Source organism: Microtus oregoni, unplaced genomic scaffold (genome assembly GCF_018167655.1).
Source record: "Microtus oregoni isolate MIOR12 unplaced genomic scaffold, Mior012 000014F_ref0000157, whole genome shotgun sequence".
Lineage (NCBI taxonomy): Eukaryota > Metazoa > Chordata > Mammalia > Rodentia > Cricetidae > Microtus > Microtus oregoni.
Window position 1 is genome coordinate 30,693,879 of NW_024543073.1, and position 23,947 is coordinate 30,717,825.

The following is a 23,947-nucleotide window of genomic DNA, read 5'->3' on the forward strand; positions in this document are numbered from 1 at the left end:
AGATTTTTTCAATGTGTGGTTTATACAATAAATCTTATTCTAAAAAATATCGTTGTTTTGATATGCAGATTTCTGACAACAGAACGCAAGGGTTAGAAGAGGCCTATCAACTGTCATTACAATCCATCTGGCACATACGTGTGTGCTAAATATTCTCCCAAAGCTTGGGGTGGGTAGATACTGTGGTTTATAAAAATTCAAACATTGCTTATATTTTAGCAAAATACCTCTACAAATATTAACTCATTCTGTCTCACAAGTGCTTCATGACGAACTTAGGAAACATATGACAGATCTCAAACTAGTACTGCCAACCATAGTAGCTAAAGTTTTGGTCACTGCTTGGGGACAAAGAGGAGTGACTGACTTCTCCCTGTTGAAGTTTTCTGCTTTTAAGAAATGAGAAACATGACCTTCTCTGTTTGACTCAAGTTCAACTTCAGCAGTTCACTCAACACTCGTAAATATTAGGTTGAAAATTTAATGAATTATGTTTGGGGAAAAATTTAAGGATGACAACAATTCCTAGACATCATTTTTTTTTTCAGACGAGGTTTTAAGTAGTCCGGGCTGACATTGAAATTGCTCTATAGCTGAAATGACCTTGGACTTCTGATTCTTCTGCCTCTACCTTCCAGGTGCTAGGATTACAGGCATGTGTTATCATTTTTGGTCTATATTGCGTTGTGGATAAAACCCAGACCTCTTTCCTTGGGAGGCAAGACCTCTACCAACTAAGCTATGCTATCAACTTTTAGTCAAGAGCTGAAGTGTCTGATGGTCAACCAAACACTTAATTTATGGATTAAGGAACCAAAAGAATCCCTAGTCACTTCCTACCTGAAGCATGATGTGAATTAGTAAGGCAGACAAAGTTTGCAGCATGGAAATGCAATGAACAGGGGGAAACCAGCAGCTGATTTTCTCCCAATAAATTCTTCTTGCAATAAACATGACTGGTATGGAAGTAATGATTTAAGCTAAATTGTGTGATTTTCAAAAAAAGAGCTTTTTGAGACCTAGAAACACAAAATCTGAGAGTAAATTAATATCGAGCTCTAAATGCCCATAATCACATAACCAGAACACTGGAAAAATTGTTCAAAAATATTATCCTCAGCTGAGTGCTTGCATAACATATTTCTGCCAAGAACAAATGATTATGGTGGAATTATAAAGCTTGGAAAATGGAAGTGGTGGCACAAACTTGAATACCATAGTGTGAATGCAGAACTAGAGGAACGGTTTTATCTTTATTATATTAAAATCTACAGCTGTTTAATGATGACAAAGGAGCTACTGTTAGCCCCAGCCAAGTCTGTCTATTCACAGTAATGAATAGTCAATATGAACGAAAGGGCTTACTAAATGGATTCAAAGCGTATTCCTATAGGACTTTTCCAGCAAAATCAAACTCCCTACTGTTGGCCTCGAGAGTGTCTCTGATCTTTTTATAAGTGTCTCTGGTCAGGTAATGTAGGCATTCCGACAGCCATTCTTTAACAGAGATAGAAGCCATAGATGGGACTTGTATTATGTATGGTGTTCTTCAAATAATATTATGAAGAAATCTTTCCCTGTGTGCCAAGAGAAGGCAAGGTATCTAGTCAAACCACCAACTCCAACTCCTTACTGCATCTAAAGAGACTCTGCCCCCTCCCCCCGAGAGACTCTGCAAGTCTTCAGGGAGCCTGTATACCGAAGCCAGCTTGCCACAAAAGAGTGACACTTTTGGGCTAGATGAATTGACTGCAGAGGCTTCTGGGGTGTATTCACAAAGTCGTGATTGTCACACAGTGAGCAGAGAGCAGCCGCTTCTAGAGAAGTAATTAGACTGACAGAAGGTGACATCCCCAAACAATACATGGGAGAAGTCCAGGCAGGTAATCCAACAATTATGTGGTATCTCTACGCCCAGATATGTGGACATATGGACCTGCATCATTGCATGTGTTCACCAGGAAAACCTGAAATATGTATAAACCGATGATAGCTGACAGGTGCTTCAAAAATTCTAATGAAATAGATGTAGGGTAACAGATTCTATTTCATTACTGAAAGGAATATAAATGAAAAAGAAAGCCACATGGAGCCTTATTTCTTGTCTTATGCATTATGTTATCAACGTGACAATCTCTTCCCTATGCAATGATTTAAACTGACTTTTCCTTTTTAGCTATGCATTGTTTTAAATTCTTAGTTTTCTTTTAAAAAAAATCTCTTTTTAGTACAAAAGAGGTACCTAAATTATTGGCCCTTTTCAATTGTATGAAGCTATAGATCTCATCTTAAGGCTATTTAAGTAGGATTCAACATTTCTTTCAAATAACTACTATCTCATAGAAAGAGCTCAATCCAGCCAACTTCCTCCCTGTCTGCAGTTTCAGTTCTGAATAACGTATGTTTGCATTGTCTTCTAATTTTTATCTGCTCCTAACTATACAGCTGAAATTTAAAACCCTTTTGTGAAAACCCCCAAATTACTCTCATTAACCTTTGTTAAAATCCAAGTAATCATGCTTACTTCCATAATGGTTGCTTCCCCGACTTTAGGGTGTTCATGTATCAGGAACACATGCAGGCAATATTACTGATAGTTGCATGGATATCGCGTTCACACAAAAGCAAGGAAGAAAACCCATTGACTTAGGAAAGGCAGAATTCTTCTGATTTTAAGGCTTCTGGGCCTGGTGAGGACAAGCTCAGCAGGCTTACGCACAGGAAGTCATGTAGTTGTAAATGAAATGAAGGCTGGGTGAAGGGACTCCAGGCTCAGGACACGTTGCCGTCTGGAAGGGGCCACCCTAAGATGCTCCTTGAAACCTGGAGTTAGGTCTATAAAGTCAAAGTAACAATGTCCAAATGGGGACACACTAATATGCAACATATAATTATGTTATGATTTCTAACAGAGCTCTTGGGCAGGGGATGACTAAGTGCCAAGAAATTTCTCTACAAGTTTTAATAATCAAAACTGTAAGCATCGTCTGTGTCACATTTATGTATTCCACAATTCTCTTTTGTTCTTACTCCAGGAATAAAAGACACGTCAATATACTGTGAATTTAGTATAATCAGCACTTCAGTCTTAATCAGAGGAGTGAACCAAATACATGAAAAATTAAATCATAACAAATTATTTGTGACGAAAATCTGAAAAAGTTGAAAATATAAAACTATCACACTGTTTATCTCTAGATTAATATTAATTCTAAACATATCTTTTCTTCTTCTGATGAAAGGTGTGTGTGTGTGTGTGTGTGTGTGTGTGCGCGCGCGCGCATGTGCAAGGGACTACAAATTACAGTGTTTTTTGTTTGTTTTGTTTTAAGATTTTATTTTTTCTGTTATTTTAATTTTTAAGTAAATTTTTAATTAAAACAGAGGTACACTTTCCCCTTTTTTCCTTCTTCTGTGCTCTTCCTCCCACCCTTCCCATGTATCCTTCTCGAATTGATAGCTTTTTTTCTTTGATTATTTTTACACACACACACACACACACACACACACACACACCTCAAAGGAAGTTATGCCCTTTGGGCTGACAATGCTTCTCATAACAGTCATAGGCTAACAAAAACCCCAGTACCGTATGTGAAAAACTTCCTTTCATATGGTTGGTCAAGGTTGTCCATTATAGACTACTGATGTAGCCCTTGGTTGCCTCCCATAGACTGAAAGCAAGCCGCTATTACTAAAGACAGCACACACTTAGAACAAAGCACTCGGTAATTCAAGGCAGACCTAACCTAAAAGCCTGTTTTCTAGGATTTAACTTCTGTGGTTTCAGAAAATACTGAGCAAACTGCCAAGGGAGGAAGCACTCTAGTCCTCTACAGCTGTAACGTCCACGAAGCATGACAGAGACCATCATGGTAAGACGTGAATAAAGGTGCAATAAGTGGCACTTACATGTTTGTGGCAACCAGAACTGTCTCTTAAGGTCCGCTTAATAGCAGGGAAGTCATACCTGGTAATAGAAACCTAAATTCCGGGGGCTAGTGACCTTGGTAAAGAATCTACTAACAACACTTTGCTAGATAGCCTAATTCCTTACTCCGTTCTAAATCTTACCCTTATACCTTCAGGTAAGTGCAGCTACCGCCCCTCATTAAAGATATCTCTCTTAATAAAAATGCAGAGTTGTGGGGTTCAGTACCACTGGATAATTTACAAAACAACCCCTTCACCTAAGTCTCAGGAAACATTTGAGAAAATGGGACCTAAAGATGATAAGGTCCAGAGGATCAAGGAATTTTCTAGGCAATTGTGACTCCTAGAAATGTCAGAAGTTATACCTATAAAGTCTCACCAACATGAGCTGATAAGGGCACAAACAAGAGACCTGTCAGAGTGGATGGGCAAATGTCCATGGGGCCTCAACGCTACACTAAGAAACACAGGCAACTAAAGACCGGGAGAGGGAGGAAGAGCCTTCCACAGGGAAGAGCTCACCAAGTGGTCATCCAATACCAAATGGTCAGCTCTGAAAACACACATACAAGCAACAGTACACAGAGCAAACAACTTATATTTAGAAAAGCATAGTACATTTATATACATAGATACGCAGTGATGACATTAGAAAAATAAGGAGGGGCTTAGAAGGAGGAAAGGAAAGAGGGAAAGGATGCATTACAATCTCAAAAATAAAGAAAAACAATAAAAACAGCTTATTTTTTATAACAAAAGGAGACCATTGTGGATTTTATTTTTGATTATGTTGACAGCTATATTTCTGTATGTGGGTCTGAGTATGGGGATGCAGTGCCCACAGAGTCAGAAGAGGATGTTGGCTCTCTGGGAGCTGAACTTAGACATATTAAGGGACCAAACTTTCTTTAACAGGTTGATTAGAAGGACTAGAGAGATGACTCAGAAGGCAGGAATGTATACAGCTTTTCCATAGGACCTGGGTTTGGTTCTCAGCACCAGAGTTGGGTGACTTACAACCTTCTATAACTCTAGATCCCCAGGATCTGAGCCACTGGCCTCTGCTAAAACATGCACTCAAATGCTTGTCTCTCCTGTCTCCTAATACATACAAATAAATAAAGTAAAGCTTAAAAAATAGTGTAGTTGAAGGATTTTTCCAGTAAATTGTTTTGTAGTAATGTAGAAGATATTATTTAAGGATTTGAATAGTTTTTAATTTACCAAATATCATCCCATGCTTTCTAACGGTCACAGAAAGCATTTAGATATGACATTTCATGCAAGCATTTAGATATGACAACTCCTGAAGTCACTTGGACTGCAGTGAGCATGAGCCCAGGGTCTTGTGGCTCGCCTCCTCTCTCCCAGAAGGTAAAGAATCATAGTGCACAAGCATGGCAGAGCCGCTCCTCCAGCTGGGCCCTAGGAGTAAATCAAGCAGTCACTAGTCCTCCTCTGAAGTGAGCTGCCATGCCACCATGTCATCGTTGAACTGCTCGCATCACACCGACTTCACACATTTTCTCTTATAGCCTCAGTCACCCATTATTCGTCATTTGTGTGTCTGCCCCCTTGGATGCATTACGAGGCCCTTTAACAAAAGCTTTCCCTGTATTTTCTTTGGAATTCTGCATGCAACAGTCTGACATCCTTTAGGTGCTCAACTCAGCAAATGCTGTGGAGATGAAAGGGACACACATTTCCTCTTCCGTGGTAACGTTTGCTGAGCTTTCCCAACTGGACTGAAGCTGCCAGCTATGAGGCGGAGACAGCAGTGGGATCCAGACCACTTAATGTACACTTGCCAACTGCTACTCTGTCTTGGGTGTTGCCTCTGGTCCTCCAGATGTGAATCGGTTTTCTGACTATATGGTTCAAATTACTACATGTTTCTTGCTGCTCTTGGGAGCCTCTTATAGCACAGGGCTGTTTACTTGTCATGCTGGATTGCCAGGACGTAGCATGAAACCTGGGACGTGGCAAGAGCTTATTAGACGTTTGGAGCATAAAGAACAGACTTAAATGGAAAAAAAAAAAACAGAGCAGAAAAGAACATCCAAGTGACAGGAGGAAGAAAATCAGCCTCAGTGCAATGGTTTCTTTATGGGAATTTCCCTATTTTTACTCTTTTATTTACTGTTTCATATTATTTTTAACACTTAGCATCTCATTATTTTAAAGTAATCATTACAAATTTACTATTTTTGAAGTGTATAGTTTTTAAGGCAGAAAACAATACAAAATTGTTCAAAATTCATAATTTATACTTTCTTGCAACTCAGGCATTTCATCCTTTATCCCATTGCTTAAAAATTAGTGGTTTGATTGACATTTAAACCTCAGGAGAGGTGACGATGCTTGGAAGACTGTGGAAGAAGTTGTGAGGCGCTAGTTTCTCTTAAGGCAGAAGGAAAAGGAAAATGAAATTCATTGTAGAAAAGGGGGAAAGGGAGAGGCACTTAAAGCAGAATGTAAATCGTAAACAAAGCTAAACAAACACATCATAGGAAAGAGCATGGGAGAAGGTCTGTGAATGCGTGAATGCACACATGCTCAGTTAGCATGCTTCTGCAGTCCTGGGCACAGCTCGCCTTTGCTTCCCCAGAAGTGTTGGGAGCTGTTCTGCACCACCCCACTCTTCTAGGCTCAGGAGAAGCACCTCAACCTGGGGGAGAATTTGCAAATGTGAGTGAATCCAGAATCAATAAGACAATACAGACTTCCTTAGGGCAGGGGAGCAGCTTAGAGTCCTCAAGGGTCTTCTGGTGTCCAGGTATCACTGGCTTGGTGTAGAATAGCACTGAGCTGGGAAGTCTGACACACTTCAGCCATGAAACACTCCCTGACATCCTGACTCGAGGATCAACCTAAAGCTGAATATTTAACAGCAAGTATGATGTGGGCCTGATATGTTCATAAAGTCAGTCAAATTCAAGATGAATCTGAAAAATAGCTGATGTTGATGATTTCTCGAAAAGGGAAGAAAAAAAAAAGCAAGCCAGCATGAATTCAACAACACCGAGAAAGAGAGGAAAGGAATAAATTAACAAAGATCAGGAAGCAGGTTTTGTGAGCGCATGAAACGTGAATGTGACTCCATATCTGAATCTTCTCGACTGTGGCACTTCCGCTGCAAATCTGTTACAGGGGAAAGTCTGAATCCAGAGGCACTGGAGCTTTAAAAATAATTCCTCAGTGCGTCGTCTCTTATAAACCTATTAACAAAAGTCGCTGCATATGCTCGCTTCAGTAATCACACTAAGGAAGAAATGTGACTTTTGTTTCCGTGTAGTTTCTTGTCTACTCTTTCATTCATAAGCATGGTCAACGCATGACATCATTTGAAAGGAGAGTGGCCTGTCTCCCACACTCTCTTCCGTGGCACTGCAAAGCTGTCACCGTCACGATGTGCCCCAATTTCTACAGGGGTCAGAAGGATCTCTGTTTATTTCTATTCTCATTTTGTTCCTTGATTCCAGTTTACCCCTTATTCTAGCCCTCTGTCAGAAAATATTGTAACTTATTGTAGCCAGAAGCCCAGCAATCATCCTCATTTTCATCCCCTCCTTCCAGCTGTCCTCCACTTTGCTCTTCTGCCTCCAGTTCTCAGTCTCTAAGGTTTCTGAGCCCACTTTCGACACCAGCCTCCTTTATGCATCTGGCAGGGTTGAATTAAAATGAAAATCTAATTGCATCATTGTTCTCTTTACTAACCATGTTGGCTGCCAACAGTCATGTCACACACAAGCTTGTAGAGCAGATTCTCCACCTGCTTTTCTGGCCTGTTTCCCCTTCTCTTCCAGAGTACCGTGCTTTGACCAAGGGGAAGTCTTCCTGTAATTTCCCAAGTCTGTAGCAAGTTGTCAGACAGTCTTGACCTGTGCTATTCATCCCTGTCTGGGATGTCCTTGATTTCCCTCTCTGCTTTGGAGACCATAGCCATCCATCTCAGAAGTGCTACCCTTAGTGCTTGTATCTTTCTTGTTCCTGAGATTTTGGGGGCTACTGCTACCTGGAATTACAACAAGGAGAACAAAAATATTTTTGAAGAACCAAAGTATTGCAACAGGTATCTTTGTGTCCTTATTTTAGGTTTCCCCGGGAACAAAGTGCTGTCCTTGATGTATATAGGAAGCACTCCGTTGGTTGGATCTCTACTCTACCACTGGCTTTTCAAAAGGTAGAGGATACACAGTTTTATTTATTTATTTTTTTTTTATGAAGCAACAACAACAAAGATTTGAGGCTAGCAATGGATTGGATTCACTTGTTACTACATCAGAAGGAGACTTATAAAACTCTATTTCTAAGGCAATCAGAGACTCCCAAAATTTAGAAGCTCCATTATATCATTGCCAAAAATGCTCTTCCACTGGGCCCTCTGAAGGCTAAAGAGAATTAAGAAGCCCTAATGGACTTGACCTTGGCACATTTTTCCTACCAATGGGAAATTCCTCTCTTTGCCCTTCATCCAAAATATAGTTTTATGTCTCCAGTTACAGGCCCAACATGAGCCAGTAACTGAAACAGAAATGACTTATTCCCCAAGTTCTTTCCCATTTTTTGAGTTCTTAACTGGCAGACACAGAGGAGTCTAAGGCCAACTCTAGATTCTGAAGACAGACTTCACTTACGGTGTCTTCACCCTCTTCCTCCTACCACTTGATCACTTCCACTTCATAAACCAGCCCATTGCCATCCACTGGTCACAATCCAGTCTCTACTAAATTTTGTTTTCTGTTTGGTTATTCTGCAGTGATTTGATGGCAAAGGTGGAAAATGGCCTCTTATGCACCACCTCTCCAGTGAGTACAGCCTGAAAACTCTCTACGTCCTAATTCTGAGTCTGAATTATAGCATCCCCGAGACTAGTATTAACAACTCTAAGCACAGACTAGCAGTGCTCACCACCCTTTTTCCTGACATGTTAGAAAGGAACATGTAGTCTGAGGAATAGAATATGTAGTATCACAAGGATGGTGTCAGGATAGCCTGTGAGCTAGTTTCTATGGATACCCAAGGAAGGAAGTCAACATGTGTGAGAACAAGTCACAGTATCTGTGCAATGTGATTGTGTCCAATACATGGATACCATTCAGCAAATAGTGTTAATGAAAGAATAATGGGATCTAAGGCTTCAGTAACAATGGTACTTATTTAAAGTGAGTTACGATGGGACCTGAAAACACACAGAGAAACTTATTAGATTTGAATGCAGGCTATTTATTCCTTTTACCTCTAGCAATGGCCACCTCATAACTCCAGGATCTCCTATTTATTCTCATGCCAAATTTAAAATTTAGAAAGGGAAAAGGAAGAACAGAGTAGCCTGGAGTTAATGGAGGGCAAGGAATAGAGCTTGATTAGCTTTAGAAATACCCTGGAAAAATAGTTAATATTTTTTATGTTTCTCTACAGTTGTATAATTAACATTTATTTCATATCTGTATGCTATCTCCATTATTGCTCTTACTTACTTTTTGTGTTGTTTTTAGATTGTAAGATTAATGCAGACAGGAAGTCTCTAGAGGGCTGTCTGTTCTTGGCAATTAGCTGAGGATCTGACAGTAGGATGTTGCAAGAGATCGGCTAACTCTTCTGGACAGGCGTTCTATAGACAAAAACTGCTAATGACAGCCTGACAACATACAGCGAGGAGTCTCAGACAGGCTAAGAAGAAGCTGGTGGCTAGAAGCCCAGCGTTGTTCCTCAATACAACAAAGAACTTTCCTTTCAGAGGAGGTCATGCTATGTGTCAAAAGTCAGCAGACTCAATCTTCTGCCTTATCACCACCATTACCACCACCATCATCACTATCATCATTATTTTCAACATAAGACATCTCCTAGGACTCTGTTAATATAGCATTAGCTTGCTCATCATATTGCCTAGTGCACTCTCTAACTTTTTGTAACAGCCGCTGCTGGTTGGTTAGCCCGGCCGTTAATTAGGTAGACAGAGCATGTTGGACTCCAGCAGACTGGTCTATGAGCTGGAAACCACAGCAATGTTTCTCCGTGATCAAAAACAAAAACAACAAAAAACAAAACAACAACCAAAAAAACCTGGAGAGGCTAGTTAGAACTCAGATCTGAGGAAAAGGCCATTCACAGATTTAGGCTCAGAGTATTGACCTGGAAATAGTGACCTAGGTTTCTAGGGTTGTTGTCAGTAGGTGAATGAACAGAACTCCATTTATCCACTCCCATATTAGGCAACAGGGATTTCCACCGCAGGCCTCTGAAAATCAAGCAGGAGAGATAGAACGCCCCTTCTTTCTTTTCTGCATAAGTTAGACTGGCTTCCACCTTGTGTCTGTCTAAGCACATTGTAAACCACAGGATCTGAACTCAGGAAACTCAGAGTCAAGCCTGCACCCTACGGCTTTATCTCATTACCACAAATCTATTATGTGGATCAAGAATAAGTGCTGGATTTTATGTTCAGTGGTCTCGAGTAGGTCTCTAGTAGAAGGACACATTATAGGGCTCTATTATTTAGTGATCAAGGGGCATCGAGTACATAAAAGGTGCTTAAAAATGAATATGCTCCAAATCCCCAGACAGAGGCTCAAGTCTCAGCCTCCCTCTTAGAGCGTGAGCTGTGCTTACTAAGTGCATCGGCACTGTCGCCCTCATTGCCTCCACCTTCTCCCTGTGACACTACCACGGCTTTTCCACCCGGACTGCCAGCAAACTCCTGCCTCAGTTTACATTCCAAACCCAGCTTCCCGAGGGCACAGCTGCACCTTTTCACTGAGTATTCCTAGTATCTGGGAAAGACTTGGTCCCTTAGATTTTTATGAATTAATGCAGATTTTAAGAGTTCATTAATAAAGGTCACTACTTGCTTTCATAACAACACAATGACTTCCATCTGGTATGAGTTAAATAGCTGTGCAGTGCTTCTAGGGCCAGCATCAAAAGCGCCAGCAGCATTTCTCAGTTAGGACCCTCAGCGCAGATTCCCACAGGGACTAGCCCTGAGGTTGGCTGGCTCATTTGTTATTTGGTGGCTCCTGTCTCTAAGATTCATTCTCTAGTTCCTGTTATTTTAACAGTATTAATGTAGAGAGCCAGGTTTTATTAGCACAGACAATTGTAAATTGCGTATAAGGATTAGCATAAATATGATGAAATTATAGAACAAAAGAGTCTGAAAACATCTAATGCATTTCTTGTAGAAACTGGAAACTTCTCTTTTAGATGAAATACTTACAAATAGAAACACATTTTATTAAAAGGTGTTTTACAAAGCCTGGTGGTATTACTAATATATCCTGAACAAGACCTAAATAGACTAATGACTGCTATTAATTAGTGAACAAGTTTAAATTTTAAATTTTTATAACATTTTATTTTCAAATTAATTAGTTAATAATTGAAATAAAATTATTTCAATTTATTTACTTTAGCTAAAGATTATTCTCTCTCTCTTTCTCTCTCTCTCTCTCTCTCTATATATATATATATATATATATATATATATATATATCATCTCCAAAGGTTTCAAAATTTTAGACAAGTCACAGTTCACAAAGTTGTACTTCCATAATTCATACTTTCACACAGACAGTAAAACTAAGTTTCCATTCAGTTACCTTCATCTTAAAACAATGCTACAAAATTTAGAAAGAATGCTGGGGAATTTATAGGAGAAAGGTACAGAGAGACAACTCTGAAAAAGTGAAATAGCAACAATGGAGATTACAGAGAAGATGACAGTTGATGCACAGTAGACAGATACTGGGGTGGAGAAGAGAAAAGAATGGATGATCGTGCCGAGGGAGAAGTTTAAGCAAGCCCACTAAGTGCTGCTTAGTCTGTCAGCTGGCTTGTGTGGGGTTGGCTTTGCGCTGTCCAATCTACCACAGCTCTGTCACAAGCCATCCAGTGCCGCTCGTCCTGACCTTCACTCGCATCTGTTCTCTAACTCAGAGCAAGAAAAGTGGGCTGTGAGCCCCACGGAGCTCCACAGAGCCCCATGGAGCACTCTGTTCTCTGGCCCTAGAAGGGCCTTCTCTGACAAGTCTCTGAGAATCAGGTTTCTGTCCCTGCAGGCTTTGATTGTCTGTTTTAGACACGATGGCTTTGGGAATCTTAGGCATCATCCATGGAAATACTCTGCAATCTGACTTTTAAGATGGACATTACAATTTTCATAACTTATGAAATTTTAGTGACTTTTATAAGTTTATTGGTGAATCTAGACATTTTCATTTGCATAATCATTTCTTCCACTTACTTTACCAGGTAATTATAAAACTATATCTGCTTCTATGGCATAAAGAGGACATTAAACCAGTCTTCCTTCACTATCAAAATATTAATTTTCTTAATATTTTATCTAAATATTATCAATAAAACATACCATTTATGGAGCATGTATCTGTGTCAAGACTAAACCTTGAATGGATTTTTTTTTAAATCTATACAACCATACATCTATTATGATTGCTATGCCATGGATGCCAATAAAGAGGCACAGTTTGGTTGAGGAAATCCCTCAAATTTTGGATTGGTTAGCACATAATCAAGCTTATGAACTACATGTGAGCTACACTAGAATTGAGTGGTTATTATTATTAAATTTCAGAACTCTGCTGTTTATGCGAGCTTGTCTGATAATAAAGATTACCTAGGGGCTGGGAATGGAGCTCAAAGGTAGAGTGTAACTCTTTGAAGTGCAAGGACCTAGATTGAATCCGTCCACCAAACACACAAAAAATGTGAATTTTCTGTGTATATACCTTTTGACCAATTTGTCTGATAATTTTTTCCACAGAGGGAAATGTCTATAATGAAATTTATTTTCTGACAATTACTCGTACGTAGGATACTTCCTGTCAATACTACCATGACCAGTGGATATATGACAGCCTCTTCTATTGCATCTCTGTAACATGGTTCTCATTAAAATGAAGTGGGAAAGGAAGGGAAAGAAAGACAGTTGCATTTCTCTCACCTCCAAAGGCTGGTGGGATTCTGTTTTATGACACAGGCTGAACCTCTGGGTACATCCAAGCGCAGGTCTACTGTAATAATTATGACACTCCTAGGAAGAACCCCAAGTCTCAGTTGCCAAGAAAAACAGGTTTTAATGATTTATTTTGGGAGAAAGTGTACTGAACTGATTAATCTAACTGCTTAGTTCTCTGCTTCAGTTGGCCTGGACAGGTGATTTTAAATTTGCCCCTTTTCTAGGTTTGAGAGAATTGGTGGAGAGAAGAGAAAATTGTATACTTTTATGAACAAACAATTATTGATCTCTGTGCTGTGCTGTGTGTCTCGGAGAAATCTTGCATGCATCCTAACAGTTCATTTCCTAGTCATAGTGACATAAGCTGTTCCTTTTCCTCATTTTCACACAAATGCAGATAATACTGCTTTACCTTCTAGGCCGGGTGATAGGAAAAGTAAAGGAATTCGGTGGAAAACTTCTCAGTTTTCTTTTAACAGTTAAGAGGAAGAGAGGACAAAAAAAAAAAAATACACGATCTTAAGTCAAAATTTCCCAAAGTTGCTAGGGAAAGGGGAAAATTACAGAAGAGCTTCAAGAAGCACAGACAGACTTGGGCTTTTGCATCTTGTCAGAGAATCTGCACTGTTGGTAAAGCCTGGGGACCTGACTCAGCAGAGAAATGCCACCCACAGTCACCGACTGTCTCACAGTTGTGAGCTCCCCTCTTTTCTCTGGAGGCCTCCACAGCAAGGAATACTCAAGCCTCTCCGACGGGAAACCGGATTTTGTGAAAACTGAAAGGAAGCCGTGCTGTATAATAGTTAAAGGAGTTTAAAGTGAGCATGCTTGGAGTTCTGCACGGGTTTAACAGCACTATTCTGGTGGATAAATAATATTAACCACTTAACGGTTTCGAAATGCCTCAGCCTGCCATCGCTGTTGCTTTGAATAGCATCTCACTTCTTTTTAAAGATCACTGCTGAAAGATGAGGGGAAACAGCACCATTAAAAGAGGAAGTAGAACAGGGTTCAAAGCCCGTTTCCATGAGGTAATGCGCATTATTGACTAATCATCAAAGAGGTCCTGTCTATACTGAAAGGCGGCATGAGGTTACGGCAGGTGGCTGGGGGCAGTCAGAAACCTTTCTCCAGCCTTGCATTATTTTATTGCTGAAGCCAAAGGGTTAGACAAAGATCAATGCAAGTTTGTTGATCTGATGCAGGAACTCGTGCTTAGTGAAATGGAAGCTGTGTACCTGAGTTCAATTGCTTAGAGCTGCAGGTTTCATCCATTTATGAAAGCAGCAGAAGCTGTGTGTGTGTGTGTGTGTGTGTGTGTGTATGTGTGTCTGTGTGTGTGTCTCTGTGTGTGTGTGTGTGTATGTGTGTCTGTGTGTGTGTCTCTGTGTGTGTGTCTCTGTGTGCCTGTGTGTGTTTGTGCCTGTGTGTGTGCACGGGCGTTTAGGTGCACACATGTATGGATGCAGCAGGAAGATAAAACTTAATAATCTCCTAAATGATTTCTCTGTAGATGTATTTCCTATGCCCCCAGAGTGCTGGGATTAAAGGCATGCACCACCATCACCCGGCGTATCTCCATATAGCTATTATTGCCCTTTTTTCCTCTAAAAGGAAATAGTTCAATTTAGTAATTAGAACCCCAGGAAAGCCAGGTTGTTTCATGTTAGGTTGTTTGCAAACTGAATGGTGGATTCTAATGACACACAGATTTCTTCCCCTAATCACAACCTACCGATTTATTATCAGACAATTTACTACTGTTTTTTCTAATATAAGGAGAATTTCTCCTATTTGCAGGAACTCGGTTATGGAAAGTGTTGAACTGTTTCTTTGGGTTTCAAGAATTTGTTTTCTGATGATTGAATAACCAATGCCTGGATCTGGGAGCCAGTGGTCAAGTGTAGACTTCAGAACTGCTTGTTTGCTGCACCTCCAGTCAGAGAAAGGCCCTTCCCCCACCGCCATCTATCTATGCTGTCCGTATGGCACAAGATAGGCTTGGTTCAGAACTAACATCAGTGATTTAAAAAAACTACTTTTCCTCTAGTGGTAATATATATTGTGAGTGTGTGACTGGAATATTTAAGACACCTGCTGTCCTGGAACTGAGCCAAATGTATAATACATTAGCACATGCTTGGTTCATTTCCAGCAGTATGTATCATACTTCCATCAAAATATGGAGGGAGCTGGCATAGAGATACTTGAAAGTTTCACCAGAAGCAATCAGGGTACACATGTATTTTTATCACTAGCAGGATCACCACACTAAGCACCATTGCCTGGATAGGATTTGAATGAGATTAATTATTTTTGAAACAGAAAAGAATCGACAGCATAGGAGGGGTACTATGTCTCAGCTTTGCCGATTACTTTCAGTCTTTTTGCCTTCCACCCCCTCTTTCTCACTCCAGTATGACTCTTCCTTGGATGCACATAATTAGAAAGGCAAAGCAGGGCTTGGATGGTAACTTTAACAAAGTTTCCTAACAGAAACTGGTTTAGGTATTCTGTTTGTGAGAGTTCTACTTACTTCTTTTTCAACATTTTGATGGTCTTTAACAGAATTAGCTTTTCTTTTGTATGTATTATCCCAGTTTAAATGTCAGTAAACTATCTGCCTGAGGGATTTTATTACATAACATTTATTCATCTATAGTACTTCTCAAAATGACTTCATTTCCTATGCCGAGAATTCAGCTCAGGTCCTGAACACAGTAGGGTGGGTAGGCTACCACTGAACTACATTCGTTCACAAGAGGACAACTTTAGGATATAAAAACAAAATATACTGTAGATTTCAGTGCGTGTGTGTGTGTGTGTGAGAGAGAGAGAGAGGGAGAGAGAGAGAGAGAGGGAGAGAGAGAGAGAGGGGGGGGGGAGGGAGAGAGAGAGAGAGAGAGAGAGGGAGAGAGAGAGAGAGAGAGAGAGATTTTAAAAGTTGCCTAAGTTGACATGACTAAGGAGGAGCAGCAGGAAAAGAAACGGTACACATGTCTGACGATCATGGACCTGCATATGCTAATGACCATGTATATTACTTGCTAATTACACAGAAAGACCGAATATGAGGTGATGAGTTAGAAAGCAGAATATCCGTGGAGAATTTGAAACATGCCAAGGTCACAGTTTATGCAAGTAGAGAAGCACGGTTTGTGTGACTCGCCTCTCATCTTACACCAACCAGTGTAGTAGTGAGAACACTGGGCTTTCACACTGCAGATTTCCCATAATTCAGAAAGCTTAAGGCTTCTCATTTCTGACAGGATGTATGGGGTCCGGATCTGTTTGTGTTGTCATTAAAAGTGCACAGCCTTTCCTAGGAAATTCCAATATCTCCAATTTAATGTATGGTGCTTAAAGAACTTAAAAATATATGACCTGTAGTCTCTATAATTTTTCTCTACTAAATGTGATAAATAGACTTCAGAGAAATGCATTGTACATTATCATTGTAAATTGAAGTCATGTGCATTAAATGTATTATGTACAGTCATAGATCTTTACAGGGTGACTGAAATAGCTTGCAATATACATATACAGGAAAAGGCCTTAGATTTTCTAACATGCCTACACATATTATTTATACAGATTAAACTAGTTTAGCATTTTTAAAAATAATTCTACCATTTCTATTTTTAAGATAGTTGATTTTAGTCAAACCTTCCTTAAGTTTTTTTTTTTTTATGCTATTCTCTTGTTTGAGTCCACAGTGTCTTTTCCAGACCTGTTTGCATCACTTCTAACTCCACATGAAACACTTTGTGTTCCTTGTGTCTGACTGCTCTCCCTTACAACCATTTTTCGGTCTCTTCCTCTATGTGAATACTGCACGCATTGCATGCTAAACCTTTGTCTGACTTCCCCCCTTCCCATGATGCACTAGACCACCCATCTTTTGAAAAGTCTTCCTTACAACTTCCTCATCAGCTCATAGCTCCTTTCTGAATTCTACTTTTCTTGGGCTTACAATTAAAATCCATGACATTTTTAGGTCTGAATATTCTGCTTCCTACTAGATACTGGTTTATCACATATATCATCGACATTACTGTCATCTCTATTATAAACTTTACTATGAGCCAGACACCTGTTCCAAGTACTAAAAATGCTCATCACAATAGTCATCGCGTGAATTGTCATTATGAATCCCATTTGCAAACAATGACTTTGGGACACAGGACTTTACCAGTCTTCTCAGGGACAAACAGCAGCAGAGAGAAGCTAAGAACAAAGGCTGGTTTCAGAACTTGTGCTCTCACGCAGGCTATGCTGCCCTCCCAATATTCCACAGCTCTTTCTCTAGTGTTTGTCCATTGATTCCTGTGTATATTTTCAGTATTAGCAAGATGGTTTTGTGGAGTCACGGACTAGGCTGCATAAATGTCTCTCTCCTTGTGTTGCTGATTTCTGAGCTTGCTCTGTGTCTAATAATTACTGCTTGAATAAAAACATCTACAGTCAAAAGTAAAAATTTAAACATATACACCAAAAGGTCATTTTTAGATTAGATAGTAAAATGTAATTAAAATTACCAATACATTAATTATCCACAAAATAAACCAAATTTAATGATTATCCCTAATAAAAATGGTCATATTGCTTTATTTATTACTGTAGTTAACAGTACTCTATTGTCTTTATAAGTATCTGCACACAAAAGTGGAATTTCTGTTGTGTAAACCAACCTGCTTGCTTTATTTTAACTTCTGTTATAAATATAGTTCTAAAGTTGTTTCAAGTCCCTACAGATTAGGAGGCAGTCAAATCAATAACACCTACATAATACATAAAGGATGGATGCAAATTTTATAGCAAAGAAATTAATAATTAATTCAAATCTGTTTACTGTAACAAAAATTTGTTGTCAGCTCTTTCTGGTTTAACAATGCTTGAGTCAAGATTGATAAATTATATATGAAAATACGACTGTTTAAGGGCAAAATGCAGCTAACAATTATATTTTATGATGTCTATGAATGTCACATAAGCTACTGTGCATAGAAGCTCAGGCACTCTAGTGTAGTGAATACAGCTAATATCATTATAGTATCTAGCAATATTAAAGCTTTTATGCCAACAATTAAAAAGAGAATATTTTCCACATTGCAAAGACTTTGTCGAATAATGAAAAAAATGAATACTATAATGTCAAAGATAATCACTGCTAAAGCTGAGTTTGCCCTGCGTAGCACAATGACTAACAATGACAATTTTGTTTTAAAGTATCTGTGGAAAAGCTTTGTCCCTAGGATACAGCTCTGAGTGGCTCACTATCTAGGTTGAAAACGGCTGTGCAGGATTGTATGTCCTATTTTTCCATGCCTGCAGTAAAGATACAATATGGGAATTCAGCTTGGTAATTACTAATACACCACACAGACACAATTACACCCTGTATGCTGCATAAAGGAATCACTTGTGGTCTGCATCCATTACAAAGAGCGGTAGGGGGCCAACATGCAAAACGGCAAAATGCTCTACGAGACGGAAGGAGACCAGAAGAGTGGATGTACACAGATACAAGGACCCTGGTTCTTCTAGCAGTGACTTAAGCCTCATCCCATCAGTTGGCGTCGGGTGTCTCAGGAGTCTTAGCAGCATTACAGGAACAGAAAACAACAATGCTCGGAGCCACAGCACCCCTGACCTGTGCTGACATTTCCACACCCTGTTGCTATGTTTGCCCTGGTTATTCAGATTACTTAAGCAAAAGAAAATGGTGTGTGTGTGTGTGTGTGTGTGTGTGTGTGTGTGTGTGTAGGCACCACCATAGCAAAAACAGTCTGTATATTTGTTTTAAAAAACAGCTTACTCAGAATGCCGTTCACTTAAGGCAGAAAGCCATCCTCTAAAGATGTTATTTATTTATTTATTTTTTTAGGTGGTTCTATTCCATTTTAAAAACGAAAAGAAAAAGAAATCTGCTTGGGTTAAGCTAACTCTAAGAAAGTGATTAAATAGGCTCTGTCGGGGGATATGGTCCTCCAAGAGTGTCCTACACCAGGGGCTAAAGCAAAGTGCATGAGCTGCTCTCCAGCTCCAGTGAATCACAGAAGCAATTGCTTTCCGTGAAACTTTTCAAGTTTGGAGTTTAATTGCAAGCCGTAAGTAGGGTTTTTATTATAACAGAGTTTCCTGTTAATTATTACATGATGTACATTATTTTACAACATTTTCCTTTAAGAATCATTTTTCTTTTTAAAAAACTTACAATTATGAATTTTTTAAGACCTTAAAAAAGTTACTTCTGGCAGCTTGTCAGGTTCTGTGAAACAAAGCCTTGTCTTTTAGAAAATGTTTACAATCTATGAAGGGGGAAAAAAAGTATCCCCGGGCTAAACTGTTTACTGGCACCTCAGAGTCCGAAGAGAGAGCTGGCCTGTGGTTTCTGGAGGGCACTTTAGCATGGCCTGTGTTCCCAAAGGTTGCTCTGAATGAATAGAACTGGATTACTCAGCCTTCTATTCCACGCCTATTCCTCTCCATTTTCTTTGGCACGACAGAGAGCCAGGCTATTTTTAGTTAAGCAGTTTTCTATTTTTAGGCAACTGGCAGTTAGAAGACATTTGTTAGGGAAAAAAATTTAAACACACACACAGACACACACACACACACAGACACACACACAGACACACAGACACACACACACACACACACACACACACACGGAGGAGGGAACGGAGCCTCACCCCACATATTGTGAAGCAGCCTTCAACCTGCAACTCTAGGCATTTCAGCTGCTTTCAATCTGGGAAAATAAAGAGAAATTCAGAGTTCAGGGTTTTAAAAATAAACCTACCCTCTGGCTAACAGACCATAATACAACAAGCTGTTACTATGTGGAGCAGTGACTATAGAAACAAAGAACATTCTCCAATGATTAAACTAAGAGAAAAAGTTGAGGAGCGATTAAGGTATAGGAATGCTACACAAGTCTGCAACAGTTTTCCAGCCCCTCGGCCAAAGCATCCTATTTTAAAATTAGGGGTGGCGACTCCTCTGTCAAGTTAAAACAAGGGTGTGGGATACAATATAAAGCTGAACTTCTTAATCCGACTTAAGACAGATACACACTGCAGTTTGCTAATGTACTCTATGATACTTTTCTAAAATGGTAACCACCTGTTTACAGAGAAATTCCATATTGAAATTGCTAACCAAAATGGGAAATCAGACCCTTATATATCCATACCATGGATTAACGTGATGTACAAATACATTTTATGCCTCTGTGTCATAGCATTTATGTATTCACTTAATAGTTAAACATGTATCTAATGTCTGTAAATTATTAGTCGCATGTTTACTTTAAATGGGAATAAATGACTTACAGCCGTGTTTAGCACATCAACTTATCATTCTACTTATCACTCAAGGTCCCACTTTCATCTAAAATCTACCGCGAGGGGCTGGAAAGATAGCTCAACCAGCAGTTAAGCTGCTGCTTTGCGGGGACTCATGTTTGGTTTCCAGCAGCCACATCTGGTGGCTCAGAACATCCTGTAACTCCAGTTCCAGGGAATTCATCACACACACACATCACCACTCCAGAAACACACAATTGAAAAACAAAAACCTCTATCATTCACTTTTTAAAAGCATAAACTTTTAATAATATCCACTCTAACACACTTTCAGGTGCTCACAGTCGTAATTTCTTCGCCCTCAGCTAGCCCACCCTGTTTGTAGTAATGCTTCCCTAAGCTCAGGTCACTGGGCTTCACCGTAGTCACAATTGCATCTCCAGTAGCCAGCCACATGCTTGGCAAGTAGACTTCAGCTTCACTATTACCTGCTGAGTGAAACAGCAAGCACTTGTGTGTGTTTTGTTCAACTAGGCTATCAGTTCTGGGTGGGACAGCGAACATGTCACAATCACTTTATTTCCCACAATCATTTTATTGCACCATGTCTTGCATATTTATTTTTAAATATTTGCAAAAAATAAACAATACGTTGAGTTCTGTTTAAATGTCTGATTTTTTTATGAAATAGCTCTTTATGCTAGATGTATTATTAGCATAAAATATTATGTTTCTTCAAGCTAAGAACTTGTTTATTATTGTTTTTTTTATTCCCTAAACTTTCTCCTTGACTCTCAAAGAACAACCAAGTTTTATAACTGAACAGTTTACAATGTGCTCTGACATTTTTTACAACCCACAATCCAACTGACAGGCACAGGGAGAACACAGTGGGACGAATACTAACTCAAGGGAGGTGCCTGCAGCCTAGAGGTTACATTATTTGTCTCCAGTCAGACAATGAGTGTGTTAGCTTTCTCTAACAGTGTTTTTGGGTGCTGGGGATCAAACCCACTACCTCATCACCTCATCCATGGTAGACATATAGTCTAACACTGAACTACATCCCCTTGAAATTAGTTTTAAACTTTTATCTTTATTCCCAATTTGTCGGGCTTTAGAATTTCTACTTCTGAAAATTAAAATCAAAAGATGCAATTTTTAAAAATGCTCCAGAATAAAAAAGTGACCATCCAGCTTCTGTTTTTTTATATGACATGAACTCAGAGCAACCATAATTAAGGAGAAGCCTCTGGTGTCTTTGTGTCCTGTCACCATAATCCCAGCTATCTCAATGGACAAGTGCTAGCCCACTAGTACACTTCCTACTGTCCATAGGAAGTCTTGATGATGCATGGCTATGTATGAGGTCACTAATTACATTTGATTTGTGAGTACTTGGAAATACATCCAGACAATGAGATAGAAGATCTGAGCTTTTATTTAATGTCAATGTATATAAGTATATAAGGTTAGTGGCTTCATTTAATATTGATTGCTGACCTATTTCAGCTTATCTAAAATCTGGTTCTATCTAGGACAATTCACATTAATGACAGAAATGACTTCATTTATCATCATATCATAGATGCTAAATGCAGAGTTTATTTAAAAGTGTATACATTAGAACAAAGGTTGTAACTCAATTAGAGAGTGAAAATGAATGAAAATTTTGCCTTGGTAATGCAGAAGCATGCATGGGCAGCTCGTATATGGCAACTCAGTTGAACTTGTCCATATTGCGTCTCATCACCTTTAAGTTGATGAAGACAACTGACCAGGTCTCTTCCTCAAGAGGGCACCAGATCTCATTACAGATAATGGTGAACCACCATGTTGTTTCTGGGAATTGAACTCAGGACCTTTGGAAGAGCAGGCAGTGTTCTTTGCCACTGAGCCATCTCTCCAGGCCCATCTGCCTCCAGTAGGAGGGTACTTTACCAGAAAGAACAAGATTCTGGAATTGGACTCTTTCATCATCATCATCATCATCAACAACAACAACACACACACACACACACACACACACACAAAACAAAAAAACAAAAACCACATATAACAAGTTTGAGAAACATTGTGTTTCAGAAACTAAAAGAATAACATGGATTGGTTTTCAGTTAGTAGCTATTCCTAGGGTCACTATAACCTCAGTTTTCCTCTCCATGAAATGGTCTTCTTGCTATTATAGACATGACATTTGTTTCCAAATAAGGGGAGATTTGCACATTGTTTTGACAAATATGGCACATAATTCAGAAACTGAGGAGTTACCATTATTAACTCATATAGCCAGTCTTTGGTAGTAATTTTTTTATGAGAATAAACAAACACTCATTTATAGTTACTGTTTATAATGCTTCCTCCCTTAGAGCAGTAGCCCCAAGTAGTCACCAAGTCTATTTACTAAAACATAAAGATAAGAGATTTAATTGATATGAAGAGGCTTTCAGAATCTAATTAACCTCCCAGTTAGTCATTAACTCTATGACCTTTAGAGATAATTGACAGAAAGTTTCTTTTCCTTCTTCAGTCCCTCTGAAGTGGCTGAATTTCAGTGTAACATGAAACATGCTGGGAACACCAGTGAGGTGTAACTGAAAAATGTGGCAAATAGGAAGCTACTGGTAAGATACAGTGTTTCTGATAGCATAGGCTGCCCATCTCTCTGTGGTGTGTGCATGCGCCACCAATGTAATTACGGTTCTTTTTTAACATGATTTTTATTGATTCTTTGGGAAAACTACAGTTCTTTTAATGATTGGGTTTCATTATCTTTTCCAGACTGTCCTAAGGATTCTTACAACCACGAGGACCATGAAAGCAGTGGGAGAGGTGGAGAGATGTAACCTGCACTCCTAAAACACCCCAACCAGTCACATTACATTTCCCCAACTAGTTTGAGCTTGGACCAAGGAACCTCTTCATCTGCTCTAAGAAGCCACAACCAAATGACTACTCAGTGAGGAAGGGGACATAGGGCAATACCTAAATGCCTTGCTTGTCCTAAGTGTGGTTTTTCTGCTGAGGCATAATGGGCGTCTACAATGGCACTGCCTAGAAAAGTCAACTCTCTTGCTTGAAGAATTAGTTTTGTTGACTATCAGTTTAAAGAAATATTACTGACACTCTGCTGAGATTCTTTGGTATAGCATGACCCTGACCACTCAAACTACAAAGAAGAAATGATGCACAGTTAAAATTCAGAAGCCAGTGTTCACAAAGATCAGCATCAACGGGAAGCATGTTAAAAATACACAGTCCAGTGTCACACGCAGACCTATTCCAAACACTGAAACCAACATTTTTGAAAGGCACTGCCAGTTATGCAAGACTGAGCCAGAGGCAAATTGAACCATTGATCCTTCTTGCTAAAGCCAGATAAAGTCCCTGAAATTTATTCTTCTCTAGTAATCAGTGGACCTGGGCCTAGAGGCCATTTTGGTTTTCTTGCCAGAGCTAGAAACAGTATTTCTCCCAGGTCTTCTATATCTTTTAAGTATCAGTATGCATCTAAGTGGATGTATGTTTTGTCATTGTCTGTGTGTAGGGCACACATGCACAATGTACATGTGAAGAATACAAATAAAATTTGACTGCTATTTCCCAAGTTTCAGCTTGTTTTGGGAAGAAGGTTTTACGCTGAGATTTGGGTTTGTTCGCAAGGAAGCTCTAGGGATCCTCTCCTAAGTGGGTGCTAGAAATCGAACTCAGGTATGCGTTC

At 39.4% G+C, this 23,947-nt stretch overlaps 1 protein-coding gene and 1 long non-coding RNA gene across 14 annotated transcripts in view; one reads left to right on the forward strand and one right to left on the reverse strand.

Moving 5' to 3' along the window:
- Mef2c (myocyte enhancer factor 2C) overlaps window positions 1-23,947 on the reverse strand; it is a 164,726-nt gene that overhangs the window by 45,162 nt on the left and 95,617 nt on the right. The gene's annotated exons all lie outside the window — the stretch shown is intronic.
- LOC121455826 overlaps window positions 22,785-23,947 on the forward strand; it is a 40,113-nt gene continuing 38,950 nt past the window's right edge. The window contains exons 1-2 of the long non-coding RNA XR_005975549.1: window positions 22,785-22,850; window positions 23,008-23,068. This is a non-coding gene — a long non-coding RNA (uncharacterized LOC121455826). The remainder of the gene's footprint in view (window positions 22,851-23,007; window positions 23,069-23,947) is intronic.